General features: G+C 41.8%; 1 protein-coding gene across 3 annotated transcripts in view; it reads left to right on the forward strand.

The window, feature by feature from the left end:
* Positions 1 to 10,330: 10,330 nt before the first annotated feature.
* Positions 10,331 to 16,026, forward strand: part of RAB27B (RAB27B, member RAS oncogene family) — a 56,618-nt gene continuing 50,922 nt past the window's right edge. For 2 of the 3 annotated variants that reach the window (XM_047828617.1, XM_047828619.1), the window contains exon 1: positions 10,331 to 10,634. The gene's annotated coding sequence lies outside the window, so the exon portion shown is untranslated. The remainder of the gene's footprint in view (positions 10,635 to 16,026) is intronic. The other variant, XM_047828618.1, reaches the window with a different exon arrangement.

Below are 16,026 nucleotides of genomic sequence, written 5' to 3' on the forward strand. Positions count from 1 at the left end.
TCTTCTCCAGATAAATCTTTTACCATATAAATCCACTGGGCAGACAGGACAAGAAGCAGAAGCACTTTGTCTAAAACTGAATCAAATGGGGATCCTTGCAGGCAATTCAGTATATAAATGACTTAGAGCCACCTGCCAAGTATACCGAGTATATTAGAGTCTGTACCCCTTTGATCAGTTGCATTAAGCAAAATGGAGGTCACCATCTGATTAAGCGTATACATGTTCATTGTCATTATAGAAGATCCATTTACCCTCTACATAGGTCAATGTAGAGAATCAGGTGGAAATGCGATACGAATTATCTTCTTTATTTACATCATTCAAATCCATAATAGCAAAGTGACACTAATATCTGCAATTTGTTCCAAGAACAACTATCTCTTTGGATGTATTCTCTAGGTTTGTGTTGTGCAGTTTCAGCATCAGGAATTCAGAAATTAACCTTTCATCACATTGACCTTTAATCTAGAGGTTAAGGGAAAATTGGCAAAATAAACACAGGACGGATTTGAGATTCCTATTGAGCCTACTGTGAAGTAGAATGTGATTAAGCCATACCTGGACTCTAATCTTTGACATGCACTGACTTTTTGTTTTTCAGTCATTAGTGACACCTCAGAGTCAATGCTCTATTCCAGAAAGGTTCCTATTCCCCAGTGCCAATTATCATGGAAAATAACTACCTGATCTTTTGGGAAAATGTAGGAAAAAACCATTTCTGAACGTATTCGTAATGTTGCAGTTTCCTTCCTAGCGAGCAAGGGTGGTTCTTTGAATTAAGATAGGGCTTACTCTAGGTTTGAATTTCATCAAACTGAGAAAACAATTATAAGCCCTCTCAATCAAATTACTACATTTTATCCTGGGCATTCATATTCATCGATTTATCCTGTTCTAAAATTGTGCTGCTTCTTCTGTGGTGCCATCACCCTTAGAGTCCATTCCTATACATATTTTCTCAGTTTTTTGCTTCTATAAATTAGCAAGTTCCCCATTTCTTTTACTTGTAAGATTGCTTTTCTTCGGTTTGATATTTTGTTGCCCACTGTAGGGCAAGCTGGTTTAGGACTAGAGTTACCAGCCTATCCACATTCAGTCATGTGATTAGAATGTTACCATTAGAACCACTCTAGGCTGTTGCACACAGACCCTATATCCTGTCATGAGTATCTGACCCCTTTGACTTTTTTGGACTCTCACCAAGACATGCACTGGTTTGAATGCCTTCTATCAAGAAGTTGACTAAATATTTCCACCATTTATAAGTGGAGAAATGCAAGAAAATGAGTTCTTATTAATTTTGTATCTTCATTCTGATTGTGTATTTATTTATTTATTGGTTCCTTTATTTTTTTTAATGTTTATTTATTTATTTTTGAGAAAGAAAGGGAGAGTAGGTGAGGGACAGAGAAACAAGGAGAGAGAGAATCTCAAGCAGGCTCTGCACTGCCAGCACATTGCCAGATGCAGGGCTCGAACCCACAAATTGTGAGATCTGACCTGAGCGGAAATCAAGAGTTGTAGACGCTTAACCGACTGAGCCACCCAGGTGCCCCCTATCGGTTCCTTTAAAACATCTTATCTCTCAAGACATACCAAATACATGACTGTAAAAATAATTGTGTATAGTTTATTTAAGATAGGCTAAATATTTCTAACAAAGCCTGTATTTTATATGAAGTATACACAGAGTTTCTTCCATTCTCTCAATCTGCAGTAGTAATGAAATCCTTAGCTCAAGGGGCACCTGGGTGGCTCAGTCGGTTAAGCATCTGACTTCAGCTCGGGTCATGATCTAGTGGTCCGTGAGTTCGAGCTCCACATCGGGCTCTGTGCTGGCAGCTCAGAACCTGGAGCCTGCTTCGGGTTCTGTGTCTCCCTCTCTCTCTACTCTTCCTCCACTCATGCCCTGTCTCTCTCTATGTGTCAAAAATAAATAAACATTAAAAAAATTAAAAAAAGAAATTCGTAGCTCAAAATTCCACAGAACTGGAACAACTTAGTGTTTGTGGCAGTGATGCATATTTCAGGAGGTATTGTATAGCTGTGGTACTTAGCATTTTCAAGTCATTTTGGAAATAGAACATTTAAATATATATTATGAATATAATAAAAATTTGTTATGGTCTTAGAAACTTTACCATATTGATAAAAATAGATCATGTTTCATTTAATTATAATGTAAGATTATTTCTTAAGATAGTCTTTTTTTTTTTTTTAATTTTTTTTTTTCAACGTTTATTTATTTTTGGGACAGAGAGAGACAGAGCATGAACGGGGGAGGGGCAGAGAGAGAGGGAGACACAGAATCGGAAACAGGCTCCAGGCTCTGAGCCATCAGCCCAGAGCCCGACGCGGGGCTCGAACTCACGGACCGCGAGATCGTGACCTGGCTGAAGTCGGACGCTTAACCGACTGTGCCACCCAGGCGCCCCTCTTAAGATAGTCTTGAAAACATACTTTTGAAAAGTAATCACTTAGCAGGGGATTCTTTGCAAAGACCAAATCTTCATTTACTAATTGTTGTTTTTGGGGAATTATCTTTTAATATATATGATCAAGCATAAGGGAACATCATTTCCCAAATTATGCCTTGGAAAACATATGTTTATCTTACATTGGTGTCATTATAGGTCTCTTTTAATGGAACATTTAGGAAAGTACTTTGCTCAAAAAAGCCTTTTAGGAGGAAACACGTATTTGCCTGAAATTACATCAATCAATGTTAGTCTAGAAGCTTGGGAAAATTACCTGAACATTGGTTAAAAAAATTTAAGAAATAATTAATTACTCCTGAGTGTACGGGATCACAATTTGAAGTGTTTGCAGGTAAAAAGCAGCAGAAGTTGTGAACAAGAACACTGTTTTTTGGTAACATGTTCTGGGAAAATGAAGAAATAAGCACATCTTTGTTTACACTTACATAGTAGGCACATATAGCATTTTATTTTGTGGCTCATTATAAAGCTAGCATTAAGCAAATATATGTATATACTTTACATGTGCTTGTATAAGACTATACTTACATTTGCACGATTGCACGTGTTGATATATGACTATATTTATGCGCATGGATATGTGTTGTTATATTCTTTCCTATCTGTTTAGTTTTATTAAAATTGATTTATTTGTCCTTAATTTGATAAACGAATTAAACGAATTAAATTAAATTTTGTAATTATGTTCATAATTATACTTACAACATTTTTTTTTTGTTTATAAAGGGGTTCAATACTATTTATATATAGAAACGTGGCTTACTCAGCCTACTGTGGCTTCTGTGCAAGTCAGGGCTTGCATAAAGGCTAGATGAAAACATTACACATGAAACCATTTGGTCTTTTCCCATAAAATATTCCTTTAGCATAGAAAGAAAGAATTAGATGGAGTTACAGTAATTTCCACATAAGGTCCCAGTGTATGTTCATTTCACATTCTAAGAAATTGATGCAAAATGAAGTTAGAAGTCAGAGGTTAAGAACACACCATAAAGAGGGGCACCTGGGTGGCTCAGTCGGTTGGGCGTCCGACTTCGGCTCAGGTCATGAGCTCACGGCTCGTGGGTTTAAGCCCCGCATCGGGCTCTGTGCTGACGGCTCAGAGCCTGGAGCCTGCCTCTGATTCTGTGTCTCCTTCTCTCTCTGCCCCTCCCTTGCTTGCGCTGTCTCTCTGTGTCTCTCAAAAGTAAATAAATGTAAAAAATAAAAATAAAAAAAGAAAACACCATAAAGAGCAGATGCTCTATGCACAATTATGTGAACAAGTCCACTTTGATGCCTAAAATGGGTCTTGACGTGTTACATGTTTAGAGTATTTTGTGAGTAGAAAGTCACTTAAGCATATATATTTCTCGAACTTACATGTTTAAAAGTAGTTGGAAAAACTGGCATGACCTGGGTGTCCAGTCTTGTGACTTTTAGTCATGCTGCGGAATTTCCTCAAACTGGGGAGGGGTTGATTTTTATTTGTGATTAGACAGACTTAAACGAACTAAAACATCAGCGGAGGTTGAAGGCAGACCCGTGCATGACTCCTTGGCAAAGCCTTCCCTGTCGTGCCGGGAGAAGGGTGAGTTAGGAAACCTCTGATCTCATCAGTGTGAGGTTCAAGTTGATAGACAACATGGCAATTTGTAAGAGTGTTTGGAAGGATGGGGAGGCAGTCTGTTGCCCAGAAAGTTAAATCAGTGGCTCATGTCACCAAGGATAAGAGAGATGAAACCACATATGTTTGGTGTTTACAGCTTTAAAACCATTTTCTCATAGAGCACCTTATCTTTTTCTTTTGTGGACTCCACTTTATCCCCCCTGCCTGGCACAGTACCAGGCATACCTTATGGAATAAATGTTTGCTGAATGAATAAATAAGTGAGCAGGCCTCTCACCTCCATTACCAGGCTGCACCCCAAATTCACTCTCTCCACTACTACTGGGTTATTGTGCAAAAATATATACAAACACTTCACTAAATTGTAATGTTTTCTCTATTAAAATATTGTTTCCCTCTCTATATTTTAAGACTACTTTAATACTAATTTTATTTTTATTGAGGTAATACATCTCATAGTTTCTAAAAAGTGGTGTTAAAATCCTTATAAACTAGCACAGATCTCCTCCTAAGTCCCGGTCTCAATCCCCATAGTAAAAATTTGACTTTTATTAATTTTCATTGTACTTATATATTTCTAAATGGTTTGCTTATTCTATTTCTTTCCTTAGCAATTTTGCACACTATTTATTGACCATTATCATAGTTGAGGATTTAATTGCCTTACACATGTACATAGACCGCCTTTCCTTATCTCCACTTTGTACACATATTTTGGGAGAAAAGACATTATTTACCTGAATTTACATCAATCAATGTTAGTTTGGATGCTTGGAAAATTACCTGATAATTGGTTAAAAGGCAGGCAAAGAAATTCAAGAAAGATTTAACGTTTCTTTTCTAAAGTTTCTATATTTATTTTGAGAGAGAGAGAACAAGTGGGGAAAGGGTGGTGTGGGGGGGGGAGAGGGAATCCCAAGCAGGCTCCACACTCAATGCAGAGCCCAATATGGGGCACAAATGAACCATGAGATCATGACCTGAGCTGAAGTCAGATGTTTAACCAACTGAGCCACCCAGGCACCCCAAAATTTAATTGTTAATTATTATTCACATTGTGGTTCATGGTTACTCTCTTGTCACTGTTCCCATGATTCTGATCATATCTAAGTTGGGACAAAGTGGTATATTATCATTATGTATCTTTCCTCTCAGAGCCGTTTCTCCCCCTGGAGTTAGTTATATTCTTTTTCCAATCTGTTTTGTAAACTTTGTATCTATTTTAAGTTATTCACGAATGGTCTTTCAAACAGTAACAGTCAGAATAGTCTAACTGTTGTTGCAAATAAGTCCAAAAATCTCAGTGGCTTTATATGGTGTAAGTGTATTTCTCGCCCCTGTCACGTCCAATGTGTGTGGTAGCTGGCTGGGGCTTCTGTGCCATCAGGGATGGCACAGTATGGATCATTCAGAGCCATACTTTCCTTACATCTCAGGGCTCTGTCTTCTTTTTTTTTTTTTTTCAACGTTTATTTATTTTTGGGACAGAGAGAGACAGAGCATGAACGGGGGAGGGGCAGAAAGAGAGGGAGACACAGAATCGGAAACAGGCTCCAGGCTCTGAGCCATCAGCCCAGAGCCCAACGCGGGGCTCGAACTCACGGACCACGAGATCGTGACCTGGCTGAAGTCGGACGCTTAACCGACTGCGCCACCCAGGCGCCCCTCAGGGCTCTGTCTTCTAAGGCTGCAGAGTTCTTTACTGAGCGTTGTGTCTGGATACTAATAAGGAAAAAGGGAAGGCATGGAGGGTCTCATAGGCCAATCCTGGGAATGGCCTAGAAGTAGCATACATCACAGCTGCCCGCATACCATTGGCTAGAACTCAATTACATGCCTCTCTCCCTGAAAAGGGCTAGGAAGTGAAATCTAGTTGGGTGCTCAGCAAAAAGAGGACAAGGAATCAGATGAACACTTCCAGTCTCCACTGCACACACATTTATCAACAATGTTTCAAATACTCTTTCTGGGTACAAAGAACTCTTTTCTGGAACTCTCTGGGATTCCCATTAGTCAGAAAAATTTCCCCTTTCTCCAATTGTTCTATTTCCCTAGGCTTTTTGTTCTGTTTTCCTGAAGATTTTTCAACATAATCTTATAACCTGTCTGTCAAATTCAAAAACTTTTTGAGTGTATTTTCAATTTTGAGAGTTTTTTCCTGTCTTGCATGTAAATTTCTTTTTAATTCATCTTCTATAGGAGCAGAGTGAAAATACGTGTTCATCTGATAAACCACAAATTACTCTGGTTTACTTTCTCCAGAAAACAAACTTCTCATCTCCTGGAGGCTGGGTTGAACAGATGGAGGAACTTATGGTTGGTTGATTGCACGGCAGTGGGGAAGGAAGCTTTGGGTCCAAGCATTCGGTATACAGACGTCTAAGCAAACCCCTGTGTTCACCCTACCACCTGGCCTCCCTCTATGGTGGTATTTCTGCCTCTTAGGCCTGAGTCGCCCAGGCTAACGCACAGAAAATTGTCTTGTTTCTTATCCATAATCTCTCCTCCAGGCAAGCAGTGTGTAAACTCTTCTCTTCCAGGTCAGTTACGAGTCTGCATCTGATTTAGGTTCTTTCAACCATCTACTGCAGTTTATTTTGTCTTTTGAGGTCTTCTCTCCCTTGTATTTGTCTTTATGACTCCATAACATTTAAAAATCCATTTATTCTCATGTTAGAGGAGTTTGGGGAAGACGGGATGAAACACATGTGATCAATTTGCCATTAAAAAAATTTTATTTTTTATTTTTTAGAGAGCAGGAGAGAGAGCACGTGCGGTAGAGGGAGTGAGATAATCCCAAGCAGGCTCCACAATGTGGAGCTCAATGTGGGGCTCGATCTTACAACTGTAGATCAGGACCTGGATGGAAATCAAGAGTCAGACCCTTAACTGACTAAGCCATCCAGATGCCCTCCGTTTGTAATTAAAAAAAAATTTTTTTTTAGTTTATTTATTTATTTAGAGAGACAGACCACATGCGAGCAAGCAGGGGGAGGGGCAGAGAGAGAGGGGATCCCAAGCGGGCTCTGCACTGTCAGCACAGAGCCCGATGCAGGGCTTGAATTCATGACCTGTGACATCATGACCTGAACAGAAATCCAGAGTTGGATGCTTAACCGAATGAGCAACCCAGGCACCCCTGCCATTTCTAACTAGAAATGTACATGTACATTATGTATCTGTTTGCCTTAGGGCTGTATTTATTGATTGATAAACCTATTGACAATTTATGTCTATTTAATTTGTGGTACATAAACTCAAGGTACAGGAAGGCAATTATTTTTTTTAAATGTTTATTTATTTTTGAGACAGAGGGAGAGATGAAGGGGCAGAGAGAGAGGGAGACCCAGAATCTGAAGCAGGCTCCAGGCTCTGAACTGACAGCACAGAGCTGGATATGGGGCTCGAGTTCATTAACTGCAAGATCATGACCTGAGCTGAAGTGAGATGCTTAACCGACTGAGCCACCCACCCACCCCGGCAGTTATTTTTGATTATGACACATAATGCTGTCACTTTGTTTTCACTGGTTTTGCACGGTCTTTTATTCTGCTCTACCTCTAGTCAAAGTGGCCTTCATGAGATGGTCCAGAATCATTTCTTTTGTTTTCCCACCACCGTCTCCTCCTTGGAACCTGTCTTCCCACAGGAAAGGAAAAGTTCCACCACTCTCAAGTGGCTGAGTAGAATCACTACGTTAACACTAATGCCTCTGAGCCTCAGAGCCCAAAGACAGGACTTAAGCGGCAAGCTACTCCAGGAGGGCTGTCCCTGCAAAAGTGGACCCATCAGGCAGCTGGCACGCTTATCTGGGGAAGGGTGACAAGAAAAGCAGAGGATAAATGTCTATTAGACTTTCTCACAGCAGGAACTTTTTCTAGAAATACTAGGGAGGCAGCACTGTGTGGTGACCACCGTGAACCCTGCCTTTGGGATCTGCAAACCTGAGTTCTTTCTTCTTCTTATTTTTTTAATGTTTATTTATTTTTTGAGAGCGGGGGAGGTGCAGAGAGAGAGAAGGACAGAGGATCCGAAGGAGGCTCTATGCTGTCCGCAGACAGCCTGATGTGGGGCTTGAACTCACGAACCGGGAGATCATGACCTGAACCAAAGTTGGACACTTAACCGACTGAGCCACCCAGGCACCCCAGCAAACCTGAGTCCTACCTTTATGGATCTTCATGATTCTGGGCACATTGTTGGGACTTTCTCAGCCCTCATTTTCTTCCTTTTTAACATGGGAAAAATAAAAATAATACATGTTGTGTTGTGAAAGCAACAAAGCAGTGTTGTGCAAGTCAAATGAGATAATCTCTGGGCAAGGCTTTTATAAACTCCATATGGGAAATAATAACTATTAGGATTAATGTAAGTGAATACATAAACTGGGTGAAGAATTCATATTTTTCACTGATTAGTACAGAGAATTATTTATTTATTTAGAATCACTTTAAATTAATATGCTGCATACAACGGAATAAATTCAGAGTAAAGTTCTTTCTTTTATCTCTCTCCAGGCCCAGGGACACATACTTGTTATATACTCAGATTGCTGATGGATGGAAAACAGATTTCCCATAAATATTCCCAGCATACATATTTTGAAAATGTACAACCCAAACCTCCTATACTTCCTCTTAGTAGATCAGAATAATTTTTATTAATCAGGCCTTTGGGAGAATGGAGTAAATGAGTGCTACAAAATAGCACGTACGGACAACATGTATATAAAATTTATCTTGCCAGACACTATTGTATGTGCTTTGCTGATATGATCTCATTTACTCACAATAACACTAGTCAGGCATTTTATTATCCCCATTTTCAGGATAAGAACATTGAGGCACAGGAAATAGGACTTCCACGTTTTCCTAATTGAATAGATAGAATCTTGTGCGACCCTCTAATTTCTCCCATTGTCCTCTCTCTCTCTTTTTTTTCAGTTTATTTATTTTGAGAGCGAGACAGAGACCACATACACATGTGTGCACAGGAAGGGAAAAGAGAGGATCCCAAGCAGCCTCTGAGCTATCAGTGAGCTCAATATGGGGGCTCAATCTTACCAACCAAACTGTGAGGCCATGACCTGAGCCCAGATCAAGAGTCTGACTCTGGGGCGCCTGTGTGGCTCAGTCGGTTAAGTGTCTGACTCTTGGTTTCGGCTCAGGTTCTCTGAGTTCGTGCCCTGCATCGGGTTCCGGGCTGACAGTGTGGAGCCTGCTTGGGATTCTCTCTCTCTCTCCTCCTCTCTCCCTCTCTCTGTCCCTCCCCTGCTTGTGCTCTCTCAAAATAAATAAATATTAAAAAAATAAAAAGAGTCTGGACTTGCATTTGGTTTTGGTTTGGCCTCTTCCTTCACCTCCACCCACAGTACTTCTCAGCAAGATGCTCCCCAGCTGGTAATGGCTGTGCCTCCCACACCGTCCCTTAAAGCACCCTGCCAGAACTGGGTCAAACAATTAAAATTTAAATAGCATCTCATTGTTTACGAACAATGGTTCGGAACTTTGAAATTTTCTTCACAGAGGACTAATTGAGGTGCTATTATATGTATACAACCTTGGTTTCTTCACAGAGGATTAACTGAGCTGCTATGATATGTATACAACCTTGGTTTCTCCCTCTTACCACCAGTGGGTTACCTAGGGATGTCGGAGTCTGCCTCAAATGTGACCTCAGGAGAGCCAGCCAGGAACTTTGTTGTGGACAGAAGGAGCTGGAAGTCTCTAGAGCAGGGTCTGCCACAGAGTAGGTACTTAACCCATATTGGTTCAGTGAATGGGTATGCTCTTGATTTCCTTTGACCTCATAGACATGACCTCTATAATTTACTACCCTCCTGATCTCTGAAGTGACGTTAGGAGGATGGTGCGTACTGATTAATGCCTTCACATGAACAGGTTCTAGCTTTTAAAACACTGATTTCATTAAGTCCCCTTTTATTTCCCGGGGCCCTTCTCTGTTCTCCACCCGCAATTCCGTGCTCTCCCCGCAGCTCATGAGACTTCCCCCGGGAGGAGAAAATGCGATGCGTTGGAAGCAGTTCTCACAGTGCCCTGGGCGCTTTGAATGAGAGATTATCAGAGAAAACACGGGAACGCAGAGGAATAAAAATGAGCTCGCTGCGAGGGCCTCCAGCCTGGCAGTGTGGGGAACGTATCCAGAAGCCCAGCGCCTTTGAGTCACCGGCAAGATCTGCCCTAGGTGAGCTCCCGGCACATCCGCGTTAGGACCGGGAGACACGCCTTCTTCTCGCCCAGACCTTGCAGATCCCCGCGGCTCGGCCGACCCAGGGGTGGTGCTACCAGTCCTGCCACCGGCAGTCCCGACGGGCAGGGGCCGGGGACCCATCCCGAGCCACAGGCTGGAAAGCGGGGAGCCGTCCCCATGAGTGGCGCCCGGTAGAGCGGATCCCGAGCGGCCGCTGGCGTGGACAAGCCCCGGGGCTCACGGGCTTGGGGAAGGGCAAGGAGATTTCTGAAACCCGACACCCGGCCCTCTTCGCGAGGAAACTTCGCCGGCTGGTGAGTTGGGCGAGCCGTGCTGTTCTTGCAGGAATGCGATCCCACCCAGTCCGGCTGTTCTCGGCGGCGGCGGGCCGGGGAAAAGGAAGTGAGACGTGGACGGGAGGCGGCAGGCCCCGAGAGGGGCGAGCCGAGCCTGCAGGGTATGCGCCCTGCGCGCGCCGGGGCCGGGCGCCAGCGCGCGGGTCTGCGGCCGCCGCGGGGACCCGGGGTCTCGGGGACACTCGAGCGGGCTGACCCTGGCTGTTCCCGTATCCGACAGCTGGCTAGGAGTGAACAAACAGCATCCCCTCCGCAAAAAAACCCCGGGCACAGCAATGCCATTTTCTTTCCATTTGTAGCTCGAAACCAGCCAGCATAATCATAATCGTAATCGTAATCATAACCATAATATGCTTAGAGTTTCATTGAAGGGGAAGTCATTTAGTGAGGCAAGCCAGGTAAGTGATAGGACATTTCCTTGCACTTCCTCAGGTGTAGGTGGCCGCAGAGAAATCAAAAGCAATTTCTGTCTTCCAGGTTTTGGCTCACTTATTTCCAAACCTGATCCAAGCGTGGCAGCTACTAGGGCGTGTGTGCTTGTTCAAGTGGTCACAGGACCTTGGCTTCCAAGAGTTTCCCACCCAACACAACATTATTTGATCGTTCGAAAGCTGTTGGAGCAGGTGACTAGCGAAAGCTGGAGGCTGCATTCCTGGGGAAAAGCTGTGTTTGGTTAAAGTCACCACACCTGGAACATGTTTACTGGCTTTTTATTTCAAGAGCTAAAATTAAGAGTATAAGGTTCCAGGTGATTTAAATGATACATTATTAAATTAAGCCCAAATTAATAAATGTCGTTCCAAGGTCATTAGCAACAAAATTATTATCTAAGGTAACAGTAGCTATGAATTTTTATTTAGTTCTATTTTTTTAAATGTGTGCCGTTCTTAATAGTTACAGTCGTGCATATTCAGTGATATTATAAATAAGTAGATATATTTATATGCATGGCTGTATAGTGCTGAATTTGAGAAGTTAACAGAAAAGATGGACTTCAGCATTATAGCCTGGTGAATTCTCAAGTTATTATAAAGTCTACATTGTAGTATGAAGTGAGAGTCATGCTTGGCTTGTGCCGTTCCGCCTAAATAGTTATTTTTCATAGTTTCTCAGCACAATCCTCTACCCGGATGGGATCAGCCCTTCTTTACGGCAAGAGGAGATTCTTATGGATGACCAAAAAAGAGTGATCTTGACAGGTAGCTTAATATTAATAAGACTTTTCTGCTTAAGAACTGACTATGGCCTGCCATAAAATGTTACCATCAGTACTTTCGAAAGGAAGACAAAACATTTCAGATGAAACTGGATGAGCCTGTTCTGATAGTTGCCAAGAAGGGATAAAGGGAATCTGTCAAATGTAAGCAAATGACAACTCTCACCGACCATTTCTGGAATAGGCATATTTGACCTGATAGGGAAGGTAACCCTCGTAAATTGGTCTCAGCTCCTTGGCGCACGGGCTTTATTCTAACATGATCTGCTGGTTTCTGAATTGCTTTTCATTTATTTAACTGTTTTTTTTTTTTTTCTGGAAAAGTGGAATTTATGCCAAACTCCAGGTGGTTTAGAGCAGAAATCTGCTCTTTTCCCACCCTCCTGACTCTGGGAAGTTTCATGTTAGGTTTTTGGTCTTTCAAATTAGTAGTATAGAATGAAACATAGACCAACTTTTCACATAAAGCTCAGCTCACAATCAATCCAGCTTCTTGAGTTGATTCATCAGGGTCGGTTAACCAATTATTCAGCTGTTAAGCAAGTAATTGTAATATCGAGATGAAGGAAAACGATTACAGTAGACAGGACAAACCAGGTGTTTCCCATGAAGAGAATGTCACTTTGTAGAGTTCGTGGCTAAAGGAGAATGCTTTTTTTTAAAAAAAAAAATTAATGTTTATTTATTTTTGAGAGAGAGAGAGACAGAACGCAAGCAGGGGAGGGGCAGAGGGAGAGGGAGACACAGAATCTAAAGCAGGCTCCAGGCTCTGAGCTGTGGGCACAGAGCCGGATGCGGGGCTCAAACCCAAAAACCATGAGATCATGACCTGAGCTGATGTCCGATGCTTACCTGACTGAGCCACTCAGGCGCCCCTAAAGAAGAATGATTTTTTACTCATTATTAGGTGTAGCTAGAGATGAAGTTCATTATATGGTAGTAGGAAGTAGCCACATTACTAAGCATAATAAAAGCCTATTGTAAAACTCATAAATGGAGTTGAGAGTATTACTTAATTTGTTTCACACAATCATTATTCATGTTCTCCAAATATTAACCTTCTCTCATAGAATGAAGGAAACTTGTCTAGGTTACCAATAATGAGATTAAAGCTCTGTTTAACACATAATCAAGCAAATCTTTAATTAGTTGTCTTTTCTAACTAAAAAAACTGCTCAGTGTTTTAAGAAAAGGGATGGAAGTTTCTTATTCATTTATTCAACACATATTTCTTGATGTCTAGCACTAGTCTGGGCTCTGTGTGGACGGGGTTGGACAAAGCAGACAAAAGCATCTTTGGCCCCACAGAGCTTGCCTTTCACTGGGGAAATAGAGAGTAAACACGATACACACCTGTAATATAAGATATAGTATATTATATCGAATACTATGTTGACTCTATTAGAGATAAGTGCTATTAGAGATAGTGCTAGGAGATAATCTATTAGAGATAAGTGCTAGGAGAAAATATATAAAGCAGAGGAGGCATGCAGAAAGTGTCAGTGGCATGGCCCAGTGAGCGTCGAAACTTTAGATCAGATGCCCAGGGACAGCCTTCCTGAGAAGATGATCTTTGAATATTGGCCTGAAGGCAGTCAGCAGGTGAGCCATGTGGTTGTGAGCAGGAAGAGTTCTCCAGACAGAAAGGATAACTAGCAGGGGTTTGTGTGGCATCTTCCAGGAACCAAAGAAGCCTGCACACCTGGAGGAGGGGGGCGGGTAGCAAGAGATGGGGGAGCGGCGATCACAGGGCCAGGTCACAGAGGGCTTTGAGAGTCCTAAGAGACATGTTAAGTTTTGATTTGTATTCTGGATGAGGTGAGAAGACACCATGATTTAGACATTGTCTATTGAAAATGCATTCAACAGATACTTAGCATACTCTGAGCCTTAGTATATTCTTCTAAGTCGGTGGATAATAGAGGTTAATATCATGGAAATTACATTCTTGCTTAGAGAGACAGACATGTAAGTCAATATACAAATTATCAATTATACAACTTTCAGTACTGTTTAAAAAATTTTAGTATCAAATAATGAGAATGACCTGGAGGGGTAGGAGAATGCTGTACGATTCAAAGGAAGCACCTCACAGGAGGCCATCTTTCTAAAAGATCGCCCTGGCCTCCTTGAAGAGAAGACACTGTAGGGCCAGCAGAGGAGAAGAGAGACCAGCCAGGAGGCTATTCCAGCAGATGACAGTGGCATAGATCAGAGTTGGAACAGTGGTCCTGGAGAGAAATAGATTCAGGAACTGTTTGAACGCAGAGCTAACAGGCCTTGCTGACAAATTGGATAAGGGATGGGATGAAGAAAAGGAAGGACCAAAATGATCACCAGACACTGGAGAGATGGTGAGGATGTTTCCTAAGGTGGATAATACTAAGTGAAATAACAAAACCCGAAGGGAAATGCAGAATTCCTTTTTAGCCTTTTGAGGTATGTTTGAGGCACCCATGTGGCAATGTCAGATTGGGCTTTTGGACATAGAATTTGGAGCACTTGGAGGAAGTCACAGCTGAACATAGACATTTGGCAACAAAGAATCTTTGGATGCTGGTTAGAGCCCTGGTCTTGAGCATATCACCTAAGGGCTGTGCTCTGGCTCATTCTCACACTGAGGGATCTTGAAGGAGCCAGTAACAAACTCCCTCCTCCCCCAGAAAAGAGTATCATCATGGAACCCAAACCAGGAAGTGTTTCCAAAAAAAGGGAATGGTCACTTGTGTCAGATGTTGCTAAAATGCAGGTTGTGATGAGGAGCAGAGAGTGATAATTGCCTGTGGCAATTTGGAATCACTGGTAACTTTGACAAAAGACAGAGTTCTTAAAAATAAGACATTCGTATAAACTAACTTTAACAAATGCTGGAAAGAGCATTTCACTTAATCCCTAAAGAGAGACCACTAGGGAAACTTATGAGTCTCTAGCCAAATCAATTTTGAAAACTGGCTCATAGAACAGATGAACAAAGGAACATATAATTAGAAATGCTCACAAAGGTGTTGCATGAGCTGTAAACATAGTAAGAAGAAGAATAAAAACAGAGTGGGCTGAAGCCTGGGAAAACGCTGAGGAGAGCCAAAGATTCTAGCGTAATTTAGAGCAAAGCAGTGAATAAGGAAGTTAGTGGATGTGAGTGAAAGTAGAATCACTCAGTTTCTATTGTGCTTCCCTCTTCTTTCTACATAAAAGAAAATAGTGTTCCAAAATGGGAAGGAATTGACAACACCAAAAGAGAGTTAAAGTCAAAGGGTGTCGAGAAGTTATTGTGATCACAAGTAACTTCTTTAAATGGGAGAGAATAATGCTGGGATTGGTCAAGAAAACTGGTTTGAAGAAATTGTGTTTCAGTTGAAACTGAAGGATGTCTGGATGCCAGTCAGATGGACAGTTAAGAGAGAACAATCCAGATAGAGCAAAAGCACCTGCTGAGTTCTTGACCTGGGTAAGAGTTTGGTGCATTCAGTAAGCTGATAGAGGGTTTAAATGGAAGGCAGGGGGTGGAGAGGGGCACAAGGTGAGGCTGGAGAGACCACTTGGGAAGTCATTGCAGAGACTGGATAAAACCAAAGAAGACCAGAGAATGTGCCACTTTAAGAATTATTTGTTGCAGAGATGGCCTATACTGGGAAGTTGAGCCAAATGACATTTATTACCCCTTGTATCTTATCCTTTATTTAATCCCTTTTTCTAGTTTATTTATTATTTTGAGAGAGAGGGAGCCCTATGCAGTGCTCAAACCCATGAACCATGATATCATGACCTGAGATGAAGCTAAGAGTCGGACGCTTAACCAACTGAACCACCCAGGCGCCCCATATCTAATACCTTTTTCTGGGGGATGAGAGCATCCCTAGATAAAAGTGAGGGTGAGATGAAAAATGGAGGATAAGGACCTGTGTGTTGTCCTCTGATGGGGAAAACTATACCAACCCCTGGACTTGGTCTCCTCTCAAGACTTGGAGAGGGCCTGGTGTGCATCTGTTTCCTGTGCAAACTGGGAGGAATTCTTTGAATTCTGTGTTGTGTTTTTTTCCTGTAAAACAACTATATGATAATAACTGAGTTGGTGCAAAGATGAATTTCCTTGAATCATAATGTTCTCCTTTCTAATTCGCAGCAGTGTTTCTA

Source organism: Prionailurus viverrinus, chromosome D3 (assembly GCF_022837055.1).
Source record: "Prionailurus viverrinus isolate Anna chromosome D3, UM_Priviv_1.0, whole genome shotgun sequence".
Classification (NCBI taxonomy): domain Eukaryota; kingdom Metazoa; phylum Chordata; class Mammalia; order Carnivora; family Felidae; genus Prionailurus; species Prionailurus viverrinus.